This window comes from Callorhinchus milii, unplaced genomic scaffold, assembly GCF_018977255.1.
Source record: "Callorhinchus milii isolate IMCB2004 unplaced genomic scaffold, IMCB_Cmil_1.0 Scaffold1, whole genome shotgun sequence".
Lineage (NCBI taxonomy): Eukaryota > Metazoa > Chordata > Chondrichthyes > Chimaeriformes > Callorhinchidae > Callorhinchus > Callorhinchus milii.
The window spans coordinates 63,092,701-63,110,502 of record NW_024704742.1 but is presented as its reverse complement, the minus strand read 5'-3'; the positions used below and the strand labels follow the sequence as shown (position 1 = coordinate 63,110,502).

Sequence of the window (17,802 nt, the reverse complement as noted above, 5' to 3'; positions counted from 1 at the left end):
TGTAGAGGAATAAATAAAAATTATTTGAGATGTGCATATGTCTATGTTTCCTTTATTTTTCATATGATAAAGTATTTTTAGGTAAAACTAGCAATGCAACCACGAGTAAGGGTTGAAGGCCACACACTGAGGCCATCAGAAACATTTGTTTGCTAACCACTGGTCTAACCAATGTAGTCGTGGGGATGTACTGCATTGTTGGAGGTACTACTGTTTAGATGAGACATTAAACCGAGGTCCGTTCTGCTTGTTCAGGCTGATGTTAAAGTCCCAAATCCCTATTCAGAAAGAGAAGGGAAAGAGGAGGCCAACAAAAACTCATTCACCGGATGGCTTATGTGGGACATTACTGTAATAATAATATTCCTTTCATTTAATATAGCGTCTTATCACATAGTGGAGACGTCTCAAAGCATTTCACAGAATATATTATCAAGTGGATTGACAGTATATTTTGTGAGTAAAACTTAAGAGTCAATTGCGCACAGCAGTATTCCACAGTCGGGGATTGAGTGACCAAATTATTTTTATTGTGTAAATTCACCTACAAATACACAGTCACTGCACTTCATGGTAAACATCCTGAGAAACAGTTTTGAGACATCTCGGCGAAATGAAAAGGTGCTATAGCTGTGGTTATCTCAGTGGTTAGAGCACTCGCCTCGCAAGTGAGAGACCTTGGTTCGATTCCCAGTAGGATGAAATGTTGGGCAAGTTTCCTTACTCAACAAGCCTCTGTTTACCTAGCAGTAAGTAGGAACTGGTTGTTAGTCGATTGGTGCTTTGCATTTCCGGTAGTAATAATTTCTTCAAAAAATAATAATAATAAATTGGTAACTCAATCCACGACTGTTTGTGGGACACTGCTGTGTGCAATTAGCTGCTGCGTTTCGCCCACAAAATGTACAGTCAATTCACTTTACCATATATTCTGTGAAGCGCTTTGAGACGTCTCGAAGATGTGATAAGGTGCTATACCAAATGCAAGGATTGTTATATTATATATCAAGTGCGGGGATTATTATTCTCCTTTGGTGAACACGCTGTATAAATGCAAGCTGTTGGTTTAATTCCATTTTTTTTATTGAATCACATTTTAATAGTCTTTATGGCTGGGTTTTCATCTGTCATTTTGTAAAAGTTTTGTAATGATGATCTGGTATTTTATTGTCGAAGCAAATATTTGCTGTATAACACTTGATTTTTCTCAGTTCCAGTAAGTAGCTCCAAAGGAAACAGCTGAAGGAGCAGATGGAGTTCATTGTTGTTAGAAATAAAGGAGCTCGAATCCACAGCAGGGCAAGCTGCTAGATAATGAAGCTGAGCTGCACAAATACCATGTCAACATTGTGGATAAAATCTTAGGTCTTGAAAATCTGGTGTATTAGCATTGTGCACCTGTATAATGACTATTCTCATGCTGTGTGCATGCACGTATTGTAAATGTGTCTCCAGGTGGCGTAGTGGCTCATCTCTCATTCCTAATATGCCCGTGCAATGCCACTGATGGGTATTTTCTTTTAGATAAAGTGGCTGCAGTGGCTCATTTATTGGACCACTTATCTAATCTTGGATAGCAAGCTCTGCAGTACACAGAGAATACCCCAAATGCATACAGGCCATCGGTCAATGTGACATAAAACCTGGCTTTTGAATCTCTTTTCTGACGGAGCAGAAATCCAGCTGGAGAACAAGCCCTACAATTCTGTGTAAAATGTTATATGAGATTGAAAAAGTAAACCGAGAACAATACTTTTGACAGTAAAATAATAATAATAATAATAATCCTTGCATTTGATATAGCGCTTTTCACGTCGGGAGGACGTCCCAAAGCACTTCACAGAACACACTGTAAAGTGAATTGACTGTATATTTGGAGGCGAACGCGGCAGCCAATTGCGCACAGCAATGTTCCACAAACAGTCGTAGATTGAAAATGACCAATTTATTATTGTTTTTGTTTTTTGGAGGGATTATTATTAGGCGTGTAGAGTAAGGAAACTTGCCCAAGTGCCCTGAGATCTCATATTTATTGAAAGCACTTTAAATGCAAATTGGCACCTCACACCACATCCTTGGAGTTACTTGCATCATGGGATGCACTTGCAAAGCGAGTGCTCTAACCACTGAGCTACAGGACTCCACAAGAGTTCATGGATTTAGAGTTGCAAAGGGCAATTCAGGACATGTATCACAAAGTTTTTCTTCCCTCGTGCTTTAAGCCCTTTACAGAATTACACCCATTGGAACAGCACAAAATTTAATATTGCTTATAATGCTTAGGCTCGGCTATTTTTATGGGAATAACTTTAGGTTACAACAGGATAGTAGAACAAAAGGACATGGGTTAAAGACGCGAAGGAAAATTTCGGAACATTACAAGGAAGTTTTTCTTTACTCAGAAAGTAATTAATGATTGGAACAGGTTGCCAGGAAATGTGGTTGAAGCCTGGACACTGGACTCATTTAAAAAGCAGCTTATTGCTTTGATGGGAAGATGGTAGGGTGGGTGTTCTAGAAGGACGAGATCAAATGGGCCGAAAGCCTTCTTCATCCAAACTTCTGATCTCGTGCTGAAAAATGAAAGATGCTTTAAATATTATAACAAAAGTAGCGTTGACTTTATTTACAACTTGCATTCGTATAGTGTCTTTGATGTAAAGTAAGGTCTCAGAGCACTTTACAACAAGAAAAACAAAATTACATTTATAGAGTGTCTTTCACGTCGGGAGGACATCCCAAAGTGCTGAAAAGTCAGGGCGGGACCCGAACATGGGGGAGGGTTAGTGTAGGGGTGAGGGAAGGGAGAGAGGTGGGAAGGCGACCAAAGACATGATCGAAGAGAAGGGTCTTAAGACCGGCCTTGAAGGAGGCACGGGAGGAAGCGAGATGAAGGAACCGTGGGATGGGGTTCTTCTGGGGGAAGAGAGGCTGAAAGCCTGGTCACCGATGGTAGGGCCGGTCGGGTGGGAGACATGGAGCAGGCCAGAGCCTGTTGAATGGAGGCAGCTGGCATGTTGGTACAATGATAGTGTCAGACACCGAGCAGGAGAAGGGGGAGAGAGGAGGTTGATGATAGTTATATTCCAAGAGATAGCTTCTTAAAGTGGCTTTTGAAGATAATTAGAGAGAGGATGAGACACAGGAATAGAAGGAGAGAGTTCTGGTGGTGGGAGGAGAGGGTGGGGTGGGGATAGAAGGATATGGTACCAGTCTGATTTAGATGCATATGCCTCAGTCCCAGTGCTGACAAGATCTGTTCAAATATGATGCTTGTTAATGGTTTTAGGAAGTAAAAAATAATCCAAATTAGTCGAGTTCAGACCCCCAGAAGTAATCATAAGCTGTACAATGCTTTTGTCAGGCTGAACCTCAACTATTGCATATATTCTGTGTGTAATTTGGCTGCCGGGCTTGACCACAAACACATCCAGTCACATAACTTTGCCGTGTATCCTGTGACATGCTTTGGGACACCCTCCTAATGTGAAAGGCGCTATACCAAATGTAAGAATGATGATGATTATTATTATTATTATTAATTATACAGCCAGCAGTATATTAAGGGAGTTATCTTTTAGAAGTGACCCTCTAGTAGTACACAAAATACTAAATGACACAAAGAAAGCAAACCAAAAATAGTACAAGAGACTGCAGGCTCAAGGTTGTGATGGGCAATTATAGTACAGACAACCAAGGGAGTCCTGTGGCTCAGTGGTTAGAGCAATCGCTTTGCAAGCGAGAGACCTGAGTTCAATTCCAGGCAGCGCGAAACCTTGGGCAAGTTTCCTTACTCCACACGCCTAATAATAATCCCTCCAAAAAAACAAAACAATAATAAATTGGTCATTTTCAATCCATGACTGTTTGTGGGACATTGCTGTGCGCAATTGGCTGCCGTGTTCGCCCACAAATATACAGTCAATTCACTTTACAGTATATTCTGTGAAGCACTTTGGGACATCTAGAAAACGTGAAAAGCGCTATATCAAATGCAAGGATTATTATTATTATTAAGGGCCCCGCAATTGCACCTAATCTAAGCCTGTAAGACCACTTTGTCTTAATATTAAAGATCACACAGAATTGTGGAACATTCTTAAATTTGGTCTTAATTTAGACTCTTCTTCCATTTACAAACTGAAGAAAACTGATTTTGGTTACCCTTCCACCATACCTTGCCCTCCACCACTGCTGATTCCAATCCACAATTCGGGTGAAAGTCTTGATTGTCCAGCATCCAGGAGCCACAACTAGTTTTATTAGTCTGAGACTAATAACACTAACGCTCCTGACTACTGATGTAGCTGAGATAAGCCTTATCATGCTCATAATCAAGCCTTGCACGTCTCCAAGCAGCATCTTTCAGCTATCAGGATAGCTGAGTCATGATTCTTGAACCGTACATCTTACCTTATGCTGGAACAGAGATGTTATATACAATGTTATACATAATGTTGTAAAATTAATTTGAATGAAGAAGGCCCTTAGACCCATTTGATCTCATTCTTCCTAAATGAGCCACCCTACCTTCCTTCCTTTACAACATCAAGCTCTATCTTAAATCAATCCAGCACCGTGGCTCAATCACCCTTCCTATTCTGGTCCCATGGAGTCCTGTAGCTCAGTGGTTAGAGCACTCGCCTTACAAGCGAGACACCTGGGTTCAATTCCCAGCAGGGCGAAACCTTAGGCCAGTTTCCTTACTCCACATGCCTAATATAATCCCTCCAAAACAAAACAATAATAAATTGGTCACTTCAATCCACGACTGTTTGTGGGACACTGCTGTGTGCAACTGGCTGCCGCGTTTCGCCCACAAATATACAGTCAATTCACTTTACAGTCTATTCTGTGAAGCGCTTTGAGACATCAAGAAGATGTGAAAAGCGCTCTATTAAATGCAAGAATTATTATTATTATTATGGTCATCAATTGCCTACCTCTGGGTAAAGAAATACTTCCTGTTGTCTATCCTGATATTATCCTTTGCAAACATAAACCCTTGTCCTCTTGTTTTTCTGTCTTGGCACACTTCAGAATCTATACTAACTCAACATTGAAACCATTGCAAACTACATAATGTAACTGACCCACAGCAATTTACTCTAAACTTGAAAAAAATATCTGAAGGAGTGGAAGTTGTAATCATCTGAGTGATGTCTCTTAAAGGATATGTCAGTGCGCACTCATCCCTGAAACTTTCAAGCTAATCTCCTGTTATCATTGACATCCATCATAATCACACTGCCTTAAACCTGCTAAATAATTGTGGCTGCAAAGGAAGTATTAAGAGTCAGAACCACCCAGTAGAAATAATTAGGGGTGTCTGTACACATAGGAAGCTGTGATCATGAAAGGTGGAGTGCAACAAAGCAAGTCCTTAATTTTGTTGGTCAGCAAAATAAAATGTCCATGAATAACACAATCCTCCAAGAAGCAATTTTGACAGTGCCAAATGCGAAATCCTTCATGTCAGATCCAGTTAGTTCAAGGACATTGACCGATGCATGCACATCACTCGCTTGACTACAGTTTAGACCTAGTCTGCAGCTCGCCTCAGCACATGTAAATTGCTCACCTAATCTTTAGTAATGGTAAAGTCCCATTTCCAATGAGGCTGGATTTTGCCCAATTCTCAGTAAACAAGGGTGAGCAGTCTTGGTGAACTATGATATATAGACGGAAATCCATTTATCAACGTGAATAATATTTCCCGTCCCACAATATCACATCGACACTCATGGAATACAGTTTTCATGAATGGAAAAAAAGTATGCAGTGAGGATCCTGATAGTAATCCATGGGTGATATTATCAATCATCCACAGCAAATGTCAATGTCTAATGAAGCATGTTATTTTCGTATCAGGAATGGAAGGACAAGTAACACTTGTCATTCTCAGAAAGGGTAATCAGTAGTTACAAGCCTCCCTGAGCATCTGTCACCATCATTAAATTAGTTTAACGCGTAATAAACAACCTTCTGTTTCTGTCAGCACAAAAAAACAGAAAGGCAAAATTCAACACATCTCCCTTGGTTGACTAACAATAATGGAAATTACGTGAGGGAAATCCGCTGCTAATTTTAAAAGATCTCTATGTTTTTCTGAGTTGATTACAGTGGGGATTTCTGGTTTATTACCAGTTTTTGCTGTGCCTTTCCCATGGGAATTTTGGATCATTTCAATGATTAGGCCAGGGACTTCATAAGTCAGTCTAGCAGTAATGAGTGAGATGGAAACTTTTGCATTAAATTCATAAACAAACTGTAAACCTCAATAACACTTCCAACCTGCCATTTCAAACAGTGAAAAGCGCATGCTGCAAATAATAAAGAGTTTTGCATTTGATGTAGCACCACATCACATCAAAATGACTCGAACTGTGCCAGCTGACACACTTTACGGAGGAACCCTTTATTTTTTCCAGTGATAAATTGTTAAATATGAAATAGATTTATGGCCATTTTGAAATTTTGTGCGAAATGATATCACTGCTTCTTAGTCACCTGAAAAAGTACCTCCAAAGTACCAATTTGGCCCTACAGAAATCTCTGTGAATCACAGACTTCAGCTCATGTGAGATTTTAGGTCAGAGTCCACATCTTATGAGTTTGTGTGGTATATAACGTTGTCCATGTGAAAACGATGTATCAATTCCTATTAACACAGGCCCAAATTTCACCTAGGCTTAGCCTATACAATCTTTTGGTCTTGAAACTTCAGATCTTAAATTCAGTCTTAATTTGGAAGCCGGTTCTTTTCCAGAGCTTTTTAAACCAATTTCCAGATTAGACTAAATTGAGGAATTTTTCATCATTGTGCATTACTGTAAATTTTAAGATTAAATTGTTTTATCGTCTAAGACAAGGTGGAATTTGGGGCCTAACCTTTCCAGCGAATAGCTGATATTCTGCCTAGAATGGCAGGCAAGTATAACAAGAGAAATATACTGTACATGCAATAAAAGTTAGGAATATGGTAACAGAACAGTTAGTTAGAATATTTTAGGTTACTTGGCTTTCTTTATTATTTGATTCTATCATTGGTATTTTGTTATGAAGTCTTTGGGCTAGAAATTCCATATTCTACATAGGAAAATGAAGATTTCAAATCTGACACAATTTCACATGTTACAGAAACTTCTCCCATATCACATGGCAAAGTACCACCCAGTCCATGGGTTGATCGGCACATTGATATCTCCACAAAATATTTCCAAACTGCCTACAGCACTTTAGCATGTAAATTGTTGAAGCACTCTCCAAATTCCATGGACAATGTAAATTCACATTTCACCAAGTGCATTCTGTCATTCAATAAAAGTCCAATAACTTGCTTCAAATAATTTTTGATATGAGCATTTTATAGTGGATATGTAAGATGTTAAATGGGATTAAGAAGGTAAAACATTAATGCACAGACTACACAAATGCAACAGAACAAGAGAGCTCGTTGCCCAATCTGATCTCTTCTTTCCAGAATATCCATTGCAACATCAAGCTGTTTCTCAAATGAGTCCAGTGTCCTGTTCTCAACATATCTCCTTGGTAAACCATTACAGTTATTGAACAACCTCTGAGTAAAGAAACATTTCTTGGTGTCTCTCCTAAAATTGCCTTTATAACACTGAGCTTGTGAAATTGTGTCAGATTTGAAATTTTCATTTTCTACCTAGAATACGGAAGCTTCCATCATGTCCAGGCTTGACTACACTTATTCCCTGCTTGCTGAACTTCCCAACTCTTCCCTCCACGAGTTGCAGCTTATTCAGAACTCTGCAGCTCGTGTTCTCTCCTGTACCAAGCTTCATGAGCTGATCACCCCCATCCTTGCTTGGCTTCACTGGCTCCCCATTCACCAGAGGATCAAGTGTAAGATCTGTGACCTCATGTATAAAGCCCTCCATGATCTTCCTTCTCCCTATCTCTGCAACCTACTAAAATCTTGTCAACCTGCCTGCTTCCTCCCCCGGCAGGCACTGGTCTGTTCAGCCTTTCTACACCCCGACCCTCTGGAACTCCATCCCAAAGTCCCTTCACCCTGCCCCTCCCTTGCCTCCTTCAAGGCCCACCTCAAGACCTTCCTGTTTCACTGTGACTTTGATCATTCTCCCACCTCCAGCCCCTTGCCCTGGTCCCTCTTGACTCCAGCCTCATCCTTGATTGCAAACCTTTCACTGTCCATCCTCCTAACTTGAAAGGCGCTAAATAAATGCAATTTGTTGTTTGCTGCTGTTGTTCTGCTTCCTGGGTGTATCTAAAAATACTGTTCTAGGTTTACTTTCTCAATCTCATTTAGCTCTCCTATACCCCTATAAAAATCGTCTCCAAAGTTTTGTTTCAAGACTGTTTTTCTAGTCGTTCTTCATCGTTTGTATCTACACTGTCTTTACGGCCTGGGGAGCTTCCTTAAGTCAATGACCAGCACAGCTATGATTGAGGTCCTGCAAATGAAACAATGTGTGTTGGATGTTGGACAACATACTTTTAGTGTCCTTCCTTGTAGAAACCTCCAAGAAATAGGTATTTAAAATGTTTGCTATCTCCTATATGTCCTCTTTTTCAACCTGCTGTGGGGTTGAAAAGTGCTTTGATATTTACCAAAGTAGACAGATCACCTCTCTTAGACAATATTTTAATTATTTAGCAATTGGGCTCGACTGCCAAAACTGTGACGTTTAAATAATTAATCATTACCATTTAAGTATGAAAGAAGAACATATCAGAGGAACTTATATAAATGTATGTATTTTGCTCCAGAAATAAAAATCAGATGTACAAGGAACATCAGAACAGGAGTCAGTCCATCGAGATTGTTCCAGCATTTTCTTAGTTCATTTTAAAGCCTTCACAACTGGATATAAATCCTCGACTTATCCTTTCAAATTGCCAATACCTAGTAACTATATTCAACTCATTCATATTAGATGGGATTCAGAAGAGCATCAGAAAAAGCTCAATGTTCTATACTATAGTTAATAATAATAATAATCCTTGCATTTGATATAGCGTCTTATCACATCTTCGAGACGTCTCAAAGCGCTTCACGAAATATACTGTAAAGTAAATTAATTGTATATTTTATGGGCGAAATGCGGCAGCCAATTGTGCACAGCAGTGTCCCACAAACAGTCCTAGATTGAGTGACAAATTTAAAAAAAATAATTTAAGGAATTTTTATCCCTGGAAAAGCGATCCGCCAATCGATTAACAACTAAGTTCCTACTCACTGCTAGGTAAACAGTGACATGTGGAGTAAAGAAACTTGCCCTACGTTTTGCCCTGCTGGGAATCGAATCCAGGTCTCTGGCTTGCGAGGTGAGTGCTCTAACCACTGAACTACAGGACTTCTGTGTTCCACAGAAAACAAAATACCTTCTGTGTTTTCTCACTTGTGCTTTTCTTTATAAGTTTCCTTGATAAAGAATCTGAGTCACACAAATGTGGATTATATGAATACTGCTGCAATTACTACTAATATTAACAATGCTTGATATAATGGTAAGGAGACCATCTCAAAGCGCTTACGGGATTTACTGTAAAGTGAAGCGATTGTGTATTTTGTGGCTGAACTTTAAAGCTAATTTATGCACAACAATGTTCCATAAACAGCCACAAAGTGAATGACCAATTTTATCTGGGATACTTTGGCCAGGACACCTCCATTCTCTTCTTTGAATAATGCCATGGGATCTTTGACATTCACCTGAAAAGGCAGACGTGACACCTCTGACAATGCAGCGCACCCCGAGGACTGCATTGGAGTGTCAGCCAATACGAGTTCCAAGACCCGATGTGGGGCTTGAATTCACAACCTTCTGTCTCAGAGAATAGAATGCTGCCTTGTGAGCTTCGGCTGACATTTCAATCTGGTAATTGGAAGTACAACACAACAAACAAAGTGTGACCTCCATTCAACCCGCACTCCAACGTAATCTGAAGCATGACACAAAACTAAATTAAAAGCTGAAGTTTTCGTTGAAAATACAAATCTCTGTTCTGAAAGAAATTAAGCTAATAATAATAATAATAATAATCCTTGCATTTGTATACAGTACCTCTATAACTAATGAAATGCTGGCTACAAGTCTTGGTCTATAAATAAACGCTTGATTCTCATAGTTGTAGCTCAGTATTGATCACCTTTAGCGATCGAATCAGTACCCTTCTATTCCCTTCTCCCTCATCTAGCTACCTGTTAAATGCATTCGACCATGCCTACAGTCACCTCCCCATTCCCCCAGCTCAGTGTCATGCTCCGTCACCGTCAAGCCCTCTGGGAAGCTATCCTGCATGAGGGGCACTATATAAATACAAGTTGTTGTTGTTATCTACACTCTGCTTGATCCACCACTTTGGGCAACAAGTTCCACAATCTCCTAAATTCTCTTTTAGATCCCGAGGCACTATTTTAGGATTGCGGGAGGTTGCAGAGATTGGGAGGGACAAAGCTTCAGAGGGATGTAAATGTGAGGACAAGGATCTTGAATCTGATCCTCTGGGATGGGGAACTGGCAGAGCTGAGCGAGCATGAGTGTTTTACATTCACGGTTCATGGTGCGGGAGAGGATATAAGGTGTAGTATTCTGGATGGTCTGCAGCTTGTGCAGAGAAGAGCTGAGGAGTCTGGAGGACAGGACGTTCAAATAACAATAACAAATTACATTTGTATAGTACGTTTCACGTTGGGAAGACATTCCAAAGTGCTTACTGAATAGTGAGTAAAACTAAAGTTAAACCTGTCCAAGCAACCACCTCCATTCAACAAACACCCCCTGTTAAAAAACATCCTGGACCAGCCCGAGCAGCCCAGTTCACACACCAACAAACCCTTACTCAGAGGCCACCCTTATATAAAGGCCACTTTGGACCATGAGATTGTGTAAATTCATGAGATCGTTGAGATTGTGTAAATTTCTTAATAATCATGATGCCCTGTAATTCTCTTCCAAGTATCCATAATTCTATGTGTTCTGTGATTATTTAATATTAACTATATTAATAGTAATATTTGATCAAAAGCACTTTCCAGCTTCAAGTTGTGTTAGAGTATGTCAGATTTTCTGTCAGTTTTCATCCCCAATATCTGTCCCAAACATGTCCAAACATAGTTATTCTCAATTCTTGGACAGACTAAATAATAGCATACATGCCTTTAGGTAGCTGTGAAAAAAACTGTAGCTCACATGGAAAATGAAGCATGAAAATCATGGGACTGTGAACCAAGAAAACAAAAGTAAAACAATTTGGCAGCAAATAATTAAATTCTGAAATTTGAGTATTTACATAATTAAGCAATTAAGCAGCGACCCTGGAGACTATTATTTACTATTTGCATCATTGCAAATGTGTTTTTAGAATTGTATTTCAGACGCATACAATGTCAGATTGAGGACTTCAAGTCAACTGAACTAATTTACTTAAGTTATCAGGGGGTGGGCTTTAACTGAGGATGTGAGTAATGCAATTAATGTGTACCAGGCATTTACTGTAGACTGGAATCCCACCCTCCCCCCCACCCCCCCACACAACCCACCGCAGCCCACAGTACCTTGAATGTTGTAATAATGAAAATAATAATAATCCTTGCATTTGATATAGCACCTTATCACATCATTGAAACGTCTCAAAGCGCTTCACAGGATATGCTGCAAAGTGGAGTGTCTGTGGTATTTTACGGACAGGATGTGGGAGCCAATTGCACACAGCAATGTCCTACAAACAGGTATGCCTTGGAGTGAGTGACCAATTTTATTTTGGAGATTTGTAGGTCAGGACTCTGGGAGAAAATCTGTTCTCTTTTTGAATAGTACCATTCACTTAAGCCTTCAGAACTGCCTCGAGACTTCTTCAGGTGCTATGGATCTGTGTTAGGACCAGCCTTAATGTGGTCCCTGCTCTGGTGCTACAGGTTAGCCTGGCTCAGTTGATATCACCCTCACCTCTGAGTCAGAAAGTTATGGTTTCAAAGCTCCAAGTTCAAACTAACCTTATCTAGGCTGACACTCCAATACATTATTGGGAATGCGCTGCATTGCTGTCCTTTGGATGATATATTAAACCAAGGTCTTGCCTATCTGTTCAAGTGGAAGTTGAAAATTCCATGGAGCTATTCCAAAGAGAAGGGAGTTCCTCTCGGTATCCTGGTCAACAATCTCCCACCTTAAATTGATAGTTGACTTCATGGCTATTTGTGGGACAATGCTATGTGTAAATTGTTGTGTTGGTGGAACGGCGAGAACTGCAGTTTATAGACTAGGAGCTGGTTGGTTGAGATCCCAAAGAAGTTTGGGCTATCTTTCTTGGATCAGAAATGGTTGAGCTGATAGAGGTTTACAAAGTTATGAGAGTTTTTTCACAGGGTAAATAGGGAAAAGCTATTTCCACTAATATGGGAGTCAGTGACTATGGCCATAATTATAAGATACTCACAAGAAAAGCAAAAGGAGAGCTCAGGTGATTTTTTTTCACTCAGAAAGTTACTGAGATATGGAATGCCCTACCAGTTAAGTTGGTAGAGGCACAATCTAATAATAATAATAATAATCCTTGTATTTGATATAGCCAGGATTATTATTATTATTATTATTATTAGCCTATTGTGAGTTTCAAGAGGGAAGTAGACAGGCATATGTGGATTCCTGTAGCATAGTGGTTAGAGCACTTGCCTCGCAAGCAAGAGAACTGGGGTTCGATTCACGGGAGGGGCGAAACCTTAGGCAAGTTTCCTTCCTCCACACACCTCTGTTTACCTAACAGTAAGTAGGAAACTGGTTGTTAGTCGATTTGGCAGACCACTTTCTGAGAGTAATAATCCCTTCAAAAAATACATTAAATAAAAATAATTTTGTTACTTAATCTATGACTGTTTGTGTGCAATTGGCTTCCGCATTTCAACAAAAACAACAATAAAATTAAATTTGTGTAGCGCCTTTCATGTTGGGAGGATGTTCCAAGGTGCTGGACAGACAGAGTTTTGGACCTGAGCTGGAAGTCGGGGTCAAGGAGTGTGGAAGGGAGGGGGGGGAAGGAGGATGATCAAAAGCACGGTCGAAGAGGAGGATCTTGAGATGGCTCTTGAAGGAGGCAAGGGAGGGGGCGAGGAGGAGGGACTGCAGGATGGAGTTCCAGAGGTTGGGGGCAGAGTGGCATGAGGCCCACCCGCCAATAGTGGGGTAAGCGAGGCGGGGGACATGAAGCAGGCCAGAGCTCGCTGAGCGGAGGGAGCGAGCAGGATGATAGCGAGTTAGGAGCTCAGCAAGCCTATTTCACCCTCAAAATCACAGTCAATTCGCTTTACAGTATATTATTCTGTGAAGCACTTTGAGCCGTCTCACCGACGTGATACAGCGCTATATCAAGTGCAAAGATTATTATTATTATTTGAACGATAGATGCTTGAAGGGTATGGAGACAATGCTGAACACCTTGCTCTGAGTGGGTCAAATGAACACTTTCTGTGCTGTAAATTTGTGTCACAGGCTCTTCAATGTAAGTTTGAACAGGCAGATGAGAGCTCAGTTTAATATTTCAGTTGAGGAATGGCATCACTGACAATTCAGCAGAGTGCCAGCATTGCACTGGAGTGTCAGCCTCGACTGTGAGTTTGTGGCATGACGTATATATGCATTTTTAGCATGTAAGTCATTTTTGTTAACACTTATGCATAAACATATGGTATAGTTTTAGCCTGAAATATTTTAGCTAAATTTATGCTGCTACATAAATATAGCAATTAGTATAACAATATAACAATTCTTGCATTTGATATAGCGCTTTTCATATCTTCCACAACAGTCATGGATTGAGTGACCAAATTATTGTTGTTTTTTTTCTCGAGGGATTATAATCAGACGTGTGGAGTAAGGAAACTTGCCCAACATTTTGCCCTGCCGGGAATCGAACCTAGGTCTCTCATTTGTGAAGCGAGTGCTCTAACCACTGAGCTACAGGACTCCACTTGTAAAGCACGATAGAGTGACAACAAACAACTATGATGGACAAGGTTACCTCAAAAATGAAGAGAAAAGTCACCTTTATTGTCAAATTGACTGACTCTTTCTGGGACTATTTCTGCGAGCAATATACAAGATGATGAATGAGCTCCACAACGCATTTGCGTTCTGACGTGAGCTTCAATTCTGCCTAACCTCAAAGCATCGAGTAACATTGCAGTTTTCCTCGCTGTCCTTTTCCAAGTGTTCGAGAATTAAATTGTAAATAGCACGACAATTGTAAAAGCCCATTAAATAACACAAGCCAGGAAAACCATTTACGCAATTTAAAACCCAACTGCAAGAATATTCAATGAAGTATTTGAAAATTTCAAGGTTGCTGAAGGACGAGCATTGCTTAATCCATTTCCTTTCACAGAGTAAAATGACAAGTTCACCCGAGCCTGTCAAACACAAGTCATTAAAATGTTGAAATGGTGTAATTTGCCCCATATTGAGTGGAAGTGAATTCCAGAGAGCATATCCCTGGAAACAATGACTTTTATTACCAATTACAAGATTTAGGCAGGCAAAATAAGAGTTATGTAATGAATGAAAGTGTTCCATTGAAATCTCCGAGTGTGTCAATTATCTTAAATATCAGGCATATGATTATTTATTAATCATCCACAAATTATCTTTAGTGCAGAAACTGACTTGCTTTTACTCAGAGATGTCTGTAAAACAGCACAAATGGAGTCAATAATTTCTTTCCCTGAAAATTTGGCAGCCAGTGTAGTTTTCTAAAGATCTTGTAGGTTTACAAAACAAATTAATGATGCAGCTGATACGTGCAAAGGTGAAATGTTGTTCAAAGGTCCTGTTTTTCAAACCTTAACTCTTTCGGTCTAAGAAATATTTTGGTGGGGAAGTCAATATGATGATGAGTGATTGTCTGGAAATCTGCAGTTTGTCCTTTTCTGCACTAGGCTCAGCAAGCCTATTACCCACACCCTTGTTACCCTTGCCTGGCTCCATTGGCACCCCATCCCCCAGTGGTTACTCTGGCAGATCGAGTTCCAGATCCTCATTCTCATCTTTAAATCTCTCCATAGGTCTCAGCCACCCTATCTCTGCGACTTGCTCAAACTCAAAATGGCTCCTTCCTTTGATAGAGACACTGGCCTGCTTCTTGTCCCCCACCCTATCTGCCCCTACCAACATCGGGAGAGCTTTTTTATCCCACTCTTGAGAACTCCACCCCAGATTTCCTTTGACTCCCTCCCCATCCCTCATTTTGTTCAAGGTCCATCTCAAAATCTACCTTGACTATGCTTTTGGTCATCTTTCCCCTCCCCACTCTTCTAGGCTCCCATCTCCAGCTCAGATGGCCAGGCAGCACAGTTAAGTACTTGAGACGTTCTCGCAATGTGAGACGTGTTATATAAATATAAATTTCTGTTTCATTGTATTGTTTTATGTGCTACAACAACTTGCAATGAAATGTACTTTAAACTCCAGGAGTACTACAGTGCACATTCTGTTATCTCTAAGACTTGGCTCTTACCAATCTTTGCCTTTTACCTTCCAAGGTTAGGTGAGCAGGATATGTAATGCGTCCCTCTGGGGAAAGATTGTACACTCCATTCCAGATAAATAGAAATTCCCATGTTTCTGTGAAACTCTCAATAGTTTGGTATAGATACCTTTAAGCCTGCTGTTGTGGGTTCCACATGTATTAGACTTCTGACTGAGCAAGGAAAAACTTATTTAATGTGAACATTCCCAGTTTTGTCATCTTTAATCAATAGAAACATTACAGTGTACACTGCTGTAAATGTAAGTCTGGCTCAATTGGGAACACTCTCGCCTATGAATCAGAAGGCTGTGAGTTCAAATGCCACATCAGGACTTTGAACTCACATTGTCTAGGCCTGTACTCTGATGGAGTACTGCAGTATACTGCATTATTGGAGGTGCCATTTCTTGGATGAGGCATAACACTGACGTCTGTATTGCCTGTTGAGGTGGATGTAAAAGATCCCATGGCATTATTCGAAAGCGAAGGGAGTTTCTCTCAGTATCCTGGCCAAAAATCCCCCCATAATATGGGTCAGTCCAAATTGCCTGCTGCATTTACCTACAAAATACGGAGTCATTAGACTGTACAGTGACTCCTGTGAAGTGCTCTGAAACATCCTGCTGATGTGAAAGATGCTGTATCAAGAATTATTCATTTATAATTTGGTACAAGAGATTTGATTCAAATTCAGCTCCTGTTTCATCTCAGTAATTTTTCTGGTTGCTACTAATGAGTTTTTTTTAAAAAGAAGTGAGCTATAGATCTCAAAACAATGAAACAATAATCCCGCAATTCCCAAAACCACAGACTTTTCCAATTCTTCACATAGTTTCTCACATTATGTTTTATTTAGGCATTAAGTAGACCATGTTACAACTGATTACACCCAACACAAGTCACATCAGCTTTGACATTCTTGATTGTCATAATCGTAATGGGTAAAACATGTCAAGTAGGATGACTGAATCCATCTCAGTACTTTGTCATATGTTATAATTGTCACAAGCAAATACAACTAGTGTGCCAAAATGTCTATGGCATCTGAAATACTCACAGTTTGCACTAGACTAAAAGTTGCTCTGGGAAGTGAGAAGTAACACTAAGTTGGTTATTAGTTTCAAATGCTCAATGCATATCCATGTTCTACTGTCAAACCAGGATCACTGGTCTGTCAGAAGCAGTGCCTTGGAGACATGCCTGGTTTAAGACCAGAGTTTCACCCTCAAATATACAGTTAATTCACTTTACAGTATATTCTGTGAAGCGTTTTGAGATGTCTGGAGACGTGAAAAGCGTTACATCAAATGCAAGGATTATTATTATGATTATTATTATTAGAGTACCGAGACTGCCAAAGAGGATTGTGTCATCTTAGAATCAGGTCAGCTTCAAAATAAGTTAATCTTACCTATGATTGGGTATCTGACATGTGCAGTTGTGAGCCCTTGTTTTGCGGTTAACAGATACCAGGAACTTCTCTCAAACTAGAATATACAACAACAACAAAGTTACACTTATGTAGCACCTTTTATAGAAAATTATAATACTATACAAAATATTGGGCGCATTTATAAAGCACCCTACTTGTCAGAGTGCATAACCCATCAACAACCATTAACAACCCTGCCGGTATTTATACTCCATATGAGTCTGTCCATTTCTTATTCCATTCCTATTGCTTTCTGTTCCCTTCTCCCTCATGTGCATATCTAGTTTCACATGAGGGAGAAGCTTCCTCTTACATGCATGTAAGATTACATCACTGTATGCATATTGGCTGCTGCATTTGCCCACAAATACACGATCATTCCATTTCATAGTAAATCCTGTGAAACGCTTTGGGACATCCTTTTGACCTGAAAGGTACGATACCAAATGCAAGGATTATTATTGTCTGTACTGCCTGCTTCAACAACTGCTTTGGACAGCGAGTTCCACGTTGTCACTGCCCTCACTAGTAGTCAGACCATTTTATCAGTTGCATGTGTTGTGAGTGATTCTTAGGAATTTCTTCCATGAGAACCAGAAAACATATTTAATAATATGCTTTCATCTCCAAAGTTATTTGTAGATACAGTTGTCAATGCATTGATTTTTTTTTTAATATGTTGACAACAACCAAATGAGGTGAAGATAATACATTTCACATTGAAGTTGTGGAGATTAATCTCTATTTTTGTTGTTAATGCATTATGATGGAATTGATTTTGTAAATGTCAATATTTCTGCTCTACAGTGAATAGAGAACTTAAATGAATCTAGCTTCAAATCACAGCACAGAAT

At 39.8% G+C, this 17,802-nt stretch overlaps 1 non-coding gene across 1 annotated transcript; it reads left to right on the top strand.

The window, feature by feature from the left end:
* The first annotated feature begins 4,613 nt into the window (after positions 1 to 4,613).
* Positions 4,614 to 4,685, top strand: trnav-uac. The gene has a single exon. It is a non-coding gene; the product is annotated as a tRNA-Val (tRNA).
* The last annotated feature ends 13,117 nt before the right edge of the window (positions 4,686 to 17,802 follow it).